The sequence below is a fragment of the Mya arenaria genome, chromosome 6 (genome assembly GCF_026914265.1).
Source record: "Mya arenaria isolate MELC-2E11 chromosome 6, ASM2691426v1".
Lineage (NCBI taxonomy): Eukaryota > Metazoa > Mollusca > Bivalvia > Myida > Myidae > Mya > Mya arenaria.
The window spans coordinates 10,794,206-10,802,910 of NC_069127.1; positions in this window are offsets into that span (position 1 = coordinate 10,794,206).

Below are 8,705 nucleotides of genomic sequence, written 5' to 3' on the forward strand. Positions count from 1 at the left end.
CTATGCAAGTGAAATTTAGGTATCTAACATAAAATGTGTGCTACTGTTATTCGATGCTGATTGCGCAATATTTGTTTGATTAGAGACAATATCACAGGAGTAATAAATGGGAAAAACTCATTTTTGTTTCGTTTTGAGCCATGTAAAACTAATTGTCAATAATTAATGAAACTTCTCGCGGATGATTTTCTGCAGAATTGATACACACTCCCAGTACGAATTTAGCTGAACCGGTGTAGGTACCGCTTCATGTGATGTTGCAAGTGTGAGGTCAGGGGCATTTAAACCAGTTGTTACCGCCTTTGAACTTGTGTTCCGGTGAACTCGTATTCTGGTGAACTCGTGTTCTATAGACCATTCCAAGGCGGTAATCCCAGCATTTCTTGATAAAGTTTTTTTGATGTGTGGTGTCTGTATGTAATTACTATATTTTTTGCTGAATATATTTATAGGGAGGGAATATCAAAATATAATAAAACATATAAAGAAACTGTGAGCTCAAACTAGCAAATCTCAAACATGATCATATTACGTGTAGGGTAGGGCGAAAAATCATAGCCGTTCGTATTTTCGATGTTTGTGATTTATGCATTAATACACAAAGGCTTATTTGGTGGGATTGACGTTGACATGTTTAAAACAATTCTCGTTGTATATTCTTACTATATAATTTTGTTGGCAAACTTAAGAAATGTACAATATTCGACAACATTGATCTATGACCTTCTGGTTAAGAAATGTTCTGTTCTGTTTTAAAGTATTTACCCAAACCATATTTATAATGACTTTAAAAAAACACATACTCTTGGTAAAGCTTTGTCTTGAAATGCTTGGTTGTTTGACAGCAAGAGATATCATTTCGTGAATAAGCTTGTTTCCGATGATACTGATGCTGTTAGCTGATGCTGATGTTCCTCGCTTTACTTAATCAGTGTTGAACGGTTCGCATGTCTGCTTTAGCATCTTTTTTGAATAGAAGGAATGGTTGACAAATATTTGGAGTGGTAAATAATGTAAAACGACCAATATAATAAAAGAAGTACGTTGAAATTCAAGTGTTATACAGAACATGGCTATGGGTGTATATATGTGAAAACACAAGGAGTTCAGTACAAACATGTTTTAATAATATTCAAATAGCGATTGCTGAATTGAACACATACAAACTATTTCAGACCTTCTGGATTCGAATTAATAGGAGATGGGATAGTGTTCCTCTTAACGCTTCTGCTGGTAAACACTGTATAGGACACGTTTATTTTTCAGCCGTAAATGGGTGCATAGATTAAAAAAATATAAGGTTAGTGTTTTTGATTGATAGAAAACCGGTTTAATTCCTGAAAGTGAATTCTTTTGTTCCAATTTTTCGTTCAAATGTGGTAACCATCGACACTGATATTTGTGTGAAAAGTGTGTTGTCTTTTGAACCTCTTTTTATTTATCTGGATTTGGCGTTATGTTCAAGTGTTGCGTTAAGGTTTTTTTCTCGTCGTGTTCCCACTGATGAAAATGGACCGGTTGATTGCGAGGCAAACTAAATACGCATGACAGTAAACTGAATGATGTATTCCCGATGGTTCAGTCATTGGCATTCATCATTCTGTGTTCTCAAAATAGCAAATATAGAAGAATAAACAAGCTATTCAATCCATTTTTATGACGTAATTAGTAGTTCATTTCCATAAAAGTCGACGGCCGTAGAGACATTTCAATATGATGATTGAAAACTGTTGACAGTGTGCCTCATTTCTAAAATGTTAAAGTATACTTAGATGTAGGAGTAAAAGTTGATAACAAAAATATCAACAAGGAGTTTAGTGGCCTTCATTCCTATTCATAGAAGGCTTGTTTCCATAAATAATAATTCTGATTTCAACAAAATTGACAACAGTCAACATAGTTTGTGTATGCCATGCGTTAATTTAAACAACCAAATGAAAACAACAATCAGCGAGAACAAAATAAAAAAGCAAAAGTAAATTGCAGTGATTTAAAACCTATTTCCATTTGATCATTTTGTTGCGACATGCTGGAAATGCATATCTTGCCCAAAGGCTATAATAAAAAAGAACACGTATGTAAAAAAAATACATTAATTTTACTATACTTTTTTAACCGAAGTGGGAGAAACAGCATCTACTGTAAACGAGTAATTCTAAGTATATTCCATGGCCTAGAGTGTAAGATAGGGTCAACCTAACCCGAGCGTAGGGTGTTTTGCGGAAACGAGGTTTACCGAATTTCCGCGGAACACCTTGCGCGAGTGTTGGGATGGTCCTATCTTATTATAGCGACTATGGTAGATGTCTTTTCTCCCACCTAAGATTTTAAGTATCTTCCATGGCCGATAGTGTAAGATAGGTTCATTCAGAACCGAGCGTAGGGTGTTTTGCGGAAACGAGGTTTACCGAGTTTCAGCAAAACACCCTGCGCGAGGGTCGGGATGAACCTATCGTAAATGAGCGGCTATGGTAGATGCTTTTTCTCCCACCTCAGTTAAACAAAATTAAGTAAAAATGTATTTTTTTGGTGGATCTCTTTTGCTAAGTGAAAATAATTGTGCTGGATAAGTAGATCCAATAATTTAACCATGCTAGATATTCTTATCTTGCCCACGGACGAAGATAAAATGCCCGTATGGAACTCCTTTTTAACGGTCACTACATTATAATAACCTCACTTGTTGAAGACTGTCGTCAGTAGCATCAAGGAAATCTTGTCTTATGGTAATATTTAGAACGCTAATTAATTATTTCTCGCTTCAAATGTCACCATAAAACAGTTTTCACGCACCATTCAAGAAATAATGCTTCATTTTCCTTAGAACTATTTAAAAATGCCGATTTGACTATTAACATTAACTGGATCACTGCGCGCGTATCCATGACAACCACGTGCTATCCAGCAAAAAATACATTTTTGATTAATTTTGTTTAACTGAGGTGGGAGAAACACCCTGCGCAAGGGTCGGGATGAACCTATCTTCTTGTCGACGGGCAAAGATAAAATAATAACCGTATTTGAAAAATTATTGCCTTCCATTGCCAAGAGTGTAAGATAGGTTCATCCCAACCCTCGCCCAGGGCATATCTCGCTTTCTTTATGCATGTTTTTGCATATCGTTTGAGTAACAGGAATCGTTTACCAATATGTTGACTGGTATATTGCGTAGAACGACCAATATAAATAGAAACACCGCATTAAACTGTGTACAGGATGTGATAAAAACAAAATGTATCCGCTACAGTTTTAGCAATATTCAATAAGCGATTGATTATTATGACAGAGACGAACTATTTCAGACCTATGTGGCTATGCATCATTGGAAGGTCGGCCATTGTATCACTGAAAGCCCCTCTCTGTGACGTTCTTTCTTAGAGACTTATTTGTCATAACTTGATATGCACGGACGTCGTTTTCCTTTCTCATATGTTCATCAAAGTGCAGTGCGTTTTGCTATTTCTCTCTGTGTTTTGTGCAAGAAAGTAATGTTGTTGGTAAACCCGCCAAATATGTAGTGCCATTTTTCATTTCATGGTCTATAACAAAGTTCGAAATCAAACAAAGCACTAGGTTTCAGTTAAATTGTCATTAGGTGAGTTGGTGTAATTATGTTTTGTTTTTTTCTATTATACTCATTATTTCATTTTATCACTAAGTGTATCTTTAAAGTGAACTTGGTATGACACCTCAAAACACCTGTGTAATTTCTCTGCTATTGCTGTCCGTTTACACAGTATCCCTCAAAATATATTGTGTTAACTGTGTGTGTGTCTGTGGTACTAGTATCTTGTGTGTATCTTGTTTTTGCTTAATATATATTTAAATATAACGTACTTCCCAGTTAAAACAGTCAAGACAGGTGTGGTTTTTAGACTTTTATCAACGTTGTGTTCTTACTAACCTTCCAAACAGCTCCACTTTTCGATTTTCTTACGTTTGCTTAAAATGAACTGGTTGCCATCGAGCAAATCTAAGGCCCCAGACAGGAAGCTAAATGATGTCATCCCGAAGCTATATTCTTCGGCATTTATCATCCTGTGTTCTCAAAATAGCAAATATAAGAAAAATTAACACGCTATTCAATGCATTTTCATGACCTAATTATAAGTTTCATTTCCTTTAATGTCATTGATCGTAGGGATATTGTAGTTGGTGCTTGTCATTCCTCTTTTCTGAAAATATCAATGTAGACTACTGCGTTCTTTACATTGAATTGAATCACCATAAGGTATTTTTTCATAAACTTCAGGGGAAAGGTTTGAGGTTAAGATGTCAACCTATCAACCATGAGGTCGTTTGTACACATGTTATTGCCTTCCAATAGGGATACCAGGCGCCGTTATCACATGGCTACTAAAGTAAGTTCTCAATCTCAAACAAAAACAACAATAACAATAAAATACACTTATTTCACAAACTTTGAAACCGCATTCTCTCATAGATCGCAAAAACAGAAAAAGATGGATTTCTAAACGGATGAGTTGTACTCAATTGCTTTCTGCATACAATAAACAACCTTTCCTCGGTTAGAGTACATTGATGAAACAAAAAGTAATTCTAACTTTGAAACAATCAAAAAGGATTTCAAAGTTTCGAGCGTTGTACATATCAGCTTAAACTGTACGTTCGGTACAATAGCTTTGTCGTCAGCAGTCCCTCACTGTGGCAAATTTCTGGTTTCTTTGTACAAAAACTGGTATGTCCTCTTCTTCATCTGTATCAAAATACACCCCTACGCGTGCTTATCGACAAGACGACAAGATAGAAAAAATCCACGTTGATGTTTGCAAGAGGTTAAGATGTGAGTGCGTACGCATGCTAATTAATAAATGATAATACTATATTGGTTATAAATGTATGAATTTTGTTAGCGACGTTTTTAATCTCCAACGAATTTCTCAAAGGACTGTCTTGTTATTTAATGTTTTCCGTGATTCATTATCGCATTGCTCACCGCCTCACCCATCGGGGTCATTGAGAGCTACCAAAGCATTCTGTTAGCGACGTCTGCGTCTCCCATGATCTTCTGAAAAGGTCCTTTTATTCAAATACTATTTTATAAATTGTTCGTGACTAACTATCGCATTGCTCAACACCTCACACATCGGTGTTGTTGAAAATGAACCAAAGCATGTTGTTATTGAGTCTTTGGTCTCCTACGAAGTTCTGAAATGACTGTCTTTTTATTATATCTTTTACTAAATGTCGCTTTGCTAATCGACGAACATACTGGCGTCATTCACAACAGACCAAAACATTTTGTAAGGGACGTTTTTTGATGAGCTTCCGAAGATTGTTTTGTATTATATAGTGAGTTTGTTCAAATATCGCATTGATTCTCATTGACGTTGCTGACAACGGACACAAACATTTGTAAGCGACATTTTTGATCCCCAACAAATTTCTGAAAAGAATGTCATCTTATTAAGCATTTTCCTTGATCAATTATTATTGTTTCCCCCACACAGTTTAGTCATTGTTCTCTGGCATTAGACAGCGAATCAAAGCAATTTTTCACGGCGTTTTAAATCTCCCACGAATTTCTGAAATAATTGCCTTGTTATTACGTAGAACTCTTGATAAGTTATCGTATTGGTCTCCCCCTCACAAAAAAAAGATTTAATTTCCAAATTGGAGCCACAGTTTATATCGGAAGCAGCCATTTGGATTTAATTTATGTAAATCAAGGTTTAACCGATCGATATACAGTATAAAAGGCCACGCAACGGTTACTACCCTTTAAAAACACTTATACTTGCGTAGGAAAACTATAATTAATTATTTGCAGCCTTTAAAAAATGATAACCCCCAAAAATCGGGTTGAATAAATAAAAATATAGGCGCGGGTGCACAAGTTTTGTTTTATTATTTACATTTTCAAAAAAATATGTGTGGTGAATCCGCGGAACGAAACATCAATTTGTTGTGGCCTAAATATATGTCGGATTAAGTGCTTTGGTCAAATGGTTTGACATCAATCATTTTGAGTTCTCACAATATTATAAACAAGCCGCTCTATTTAGTATATTATTTGACGAAATATTTCATCTGTACTTCTTATGTATCTGAATATATCATGGCGAATAAGTGGAAAATTCTTATCAATAATATTTTTTCTTGTCTGTGTCATGAACTTATAATGGAGTATCAATTTTTCGTGCACTGATTTTGTCTCAGTCAATCAGGCTTCCTGACGCAGCTTATTTTGGTTGAAGTATATCTAGTGCTATTTTATGATCTTTTTGCGCTTTTGTTCACTAGCGAGATGGGTTTCTTAAGATGGATTTATTTTCTTCTTGTCTATTGCTACTTTAATGAGGTTTAGCGATTAGTTATCTACTCATTTGGCAACGATTATGATTTTTTCTTTTTCCATTTAAGATTAGAAGCAATTCTTTGCCTATCTACAAATGTGATACAATCTTTAAACGAGAGTACCATCAATGCTCGTTAGTGAGTGGATGTCATATCGTTGGTTGTCCATAAAGGAATCGGTTATCTTAAATGCAATCACGGCCTTTGTCAATCGATGCTATGCTGCTCTGTGAAAGAAGCTGTAAACTCTAGTAGAAACAACGCTTCAGAGAGAGAAAACATTTCTTGCCTTAGTAGAGAGAGAAGATAATAAAGTTAAAAGCTTTGCGGGAAGCAGTTGTTAATTAAACAGTGTTATTGTAGTGCGAGTAAAAGTGCCAACAGTGCTAGATGTTACAGAGACACCCGTATTACAAGTATGCACAGTGTCAAGGCGATTGCGTTACTTTTAATTTGTTCACTGTATATTAGTCGTGCGGATTTACCCGGTTTGAAAAACGGTATTGCTTTAAATAATCTTTTACTTAAATAGTTTAGCTAAAACAATACTTTAATGTATGATAACTAAACATGCATGCAGATTATATTTGACAAGTAATTTATATGGTCATGAATCCTATGCACAATCATATATATACAATATGTGTTTGCATTTTACCCGGTTCGAACTAGCTTGTAGGAAAACGGATGTGTATACATACCTCTTGTAATACGTCTATACCTGACTTTTAATGATTTAAGTAATACAAAGGAAACTCAAATGTTTTTGCCGATGTCAATTTAGAATACAATTTGAAAAACAAAACAAAAAACATTAATGCCAATGGCAAATCAAAGGGAAGGTCATTCAGAAACATTTTTTGCCGACCGAAACACCATAAAACGTCCACGGCAGGTACACTTTTATGATTAAGTCGTTAACACCATTTCCCGCGTGTCTGCTGATCGCGACACGAGAGGGCCTTATTATGCTATAAGAACAAGGAGTAAAATCTGCAATTATTACTCACATCATTTAAAAAATGGTGCTGGCGAACGACAATATGTTTATGGCTTATATCGTCATGAAATAAAAGTGTTTGCTTTGTATAAACGTGTACATTTAAAAGGTAATAATGATAGGAACGCGTTAACCAGAAAACAAAAAGATACAATTACACATATGTTTTTGTCAGCTTGTTCTTGCCTTTGACGCATAAGTTACTCAGCCTAATTTTAAACAGTCTTTAAGTCACTTTTAATGCATATTATTTTTTGCACTTATACTACTTGAGCAACATTCTCATTTCCCCGAGTCTAGTATAATGGTTCACTTAACTATCAATTGGTTAGCTACATTAATATATGAACAAAAGCTGTCGAGGCATTTGAAGGCCTGAACCCACCATCTTATTTAAATATTAACAACATCATCAGTTAAACTCATATTGATAATGTACACATATATAAAGCCACATTGCGTTACGATACTGTGTATAATGACTCAAGCGCAATACTACTACTACTACTACTACTACTACTACTACTACTACTACTACTACTACTACTACTACTACTACTACTACTACTACTACTACTAATAATAATAATAATAATACTAATACTACTACTACTACTACTACTACTACTACTACTACTACTACTACTACTACTACTACTACTAATAATAATAACTTTATTCAAAGAAGGTAACCCATTAAGACATAGCCTTCATATTATAAATAAACATAACACACATCTTATTTACAATGTGGACTTCTGATAGAACACACACACACGCACAACACGCAAACGCACACACACGCACTAAAAAGAATACAAATAATAATTAAAACACATATGAGAGAACACATTTCTGTACTGCAAATATACATATTGTTAAAAGCATCATTACATTTTTTTCATCATGGCCCATAGCTGGAATAGATGATCGTTTAGACATGTAAAAATGCTTAGAATGGCAACATAAACATAAACATAAACATAAATTAATGTCGTTTGAAAATGATTTAAATGTAGTACGAAAACATAAAAAACATGAACATAATACATTTATTGAACACATCAATTCTTAACAATACATCAATTTGTACCTAACAAGAAATCTCATTAAAATTGTTAAACTGAGTAAGTAGGACAGTCACACATGTATTAACACCTTCCTCGACATATAAATAATGTATAAAATATATGCATGGAATTATGCATACAATTCTTACAACGGGTTTTGCAATTGATGATGTAAAAATAACTTCTTGCAGCAGGCTTTTAATACCTTTTCCGTGTTAGATTTACGTATTCCTTCTGGTAAAAAGTTCAAAACTTTTCCACTGTGGCATGCAAACAAGGGTTTCTTGTATTGTGTTTTATGTCGAATGTGAGCAATG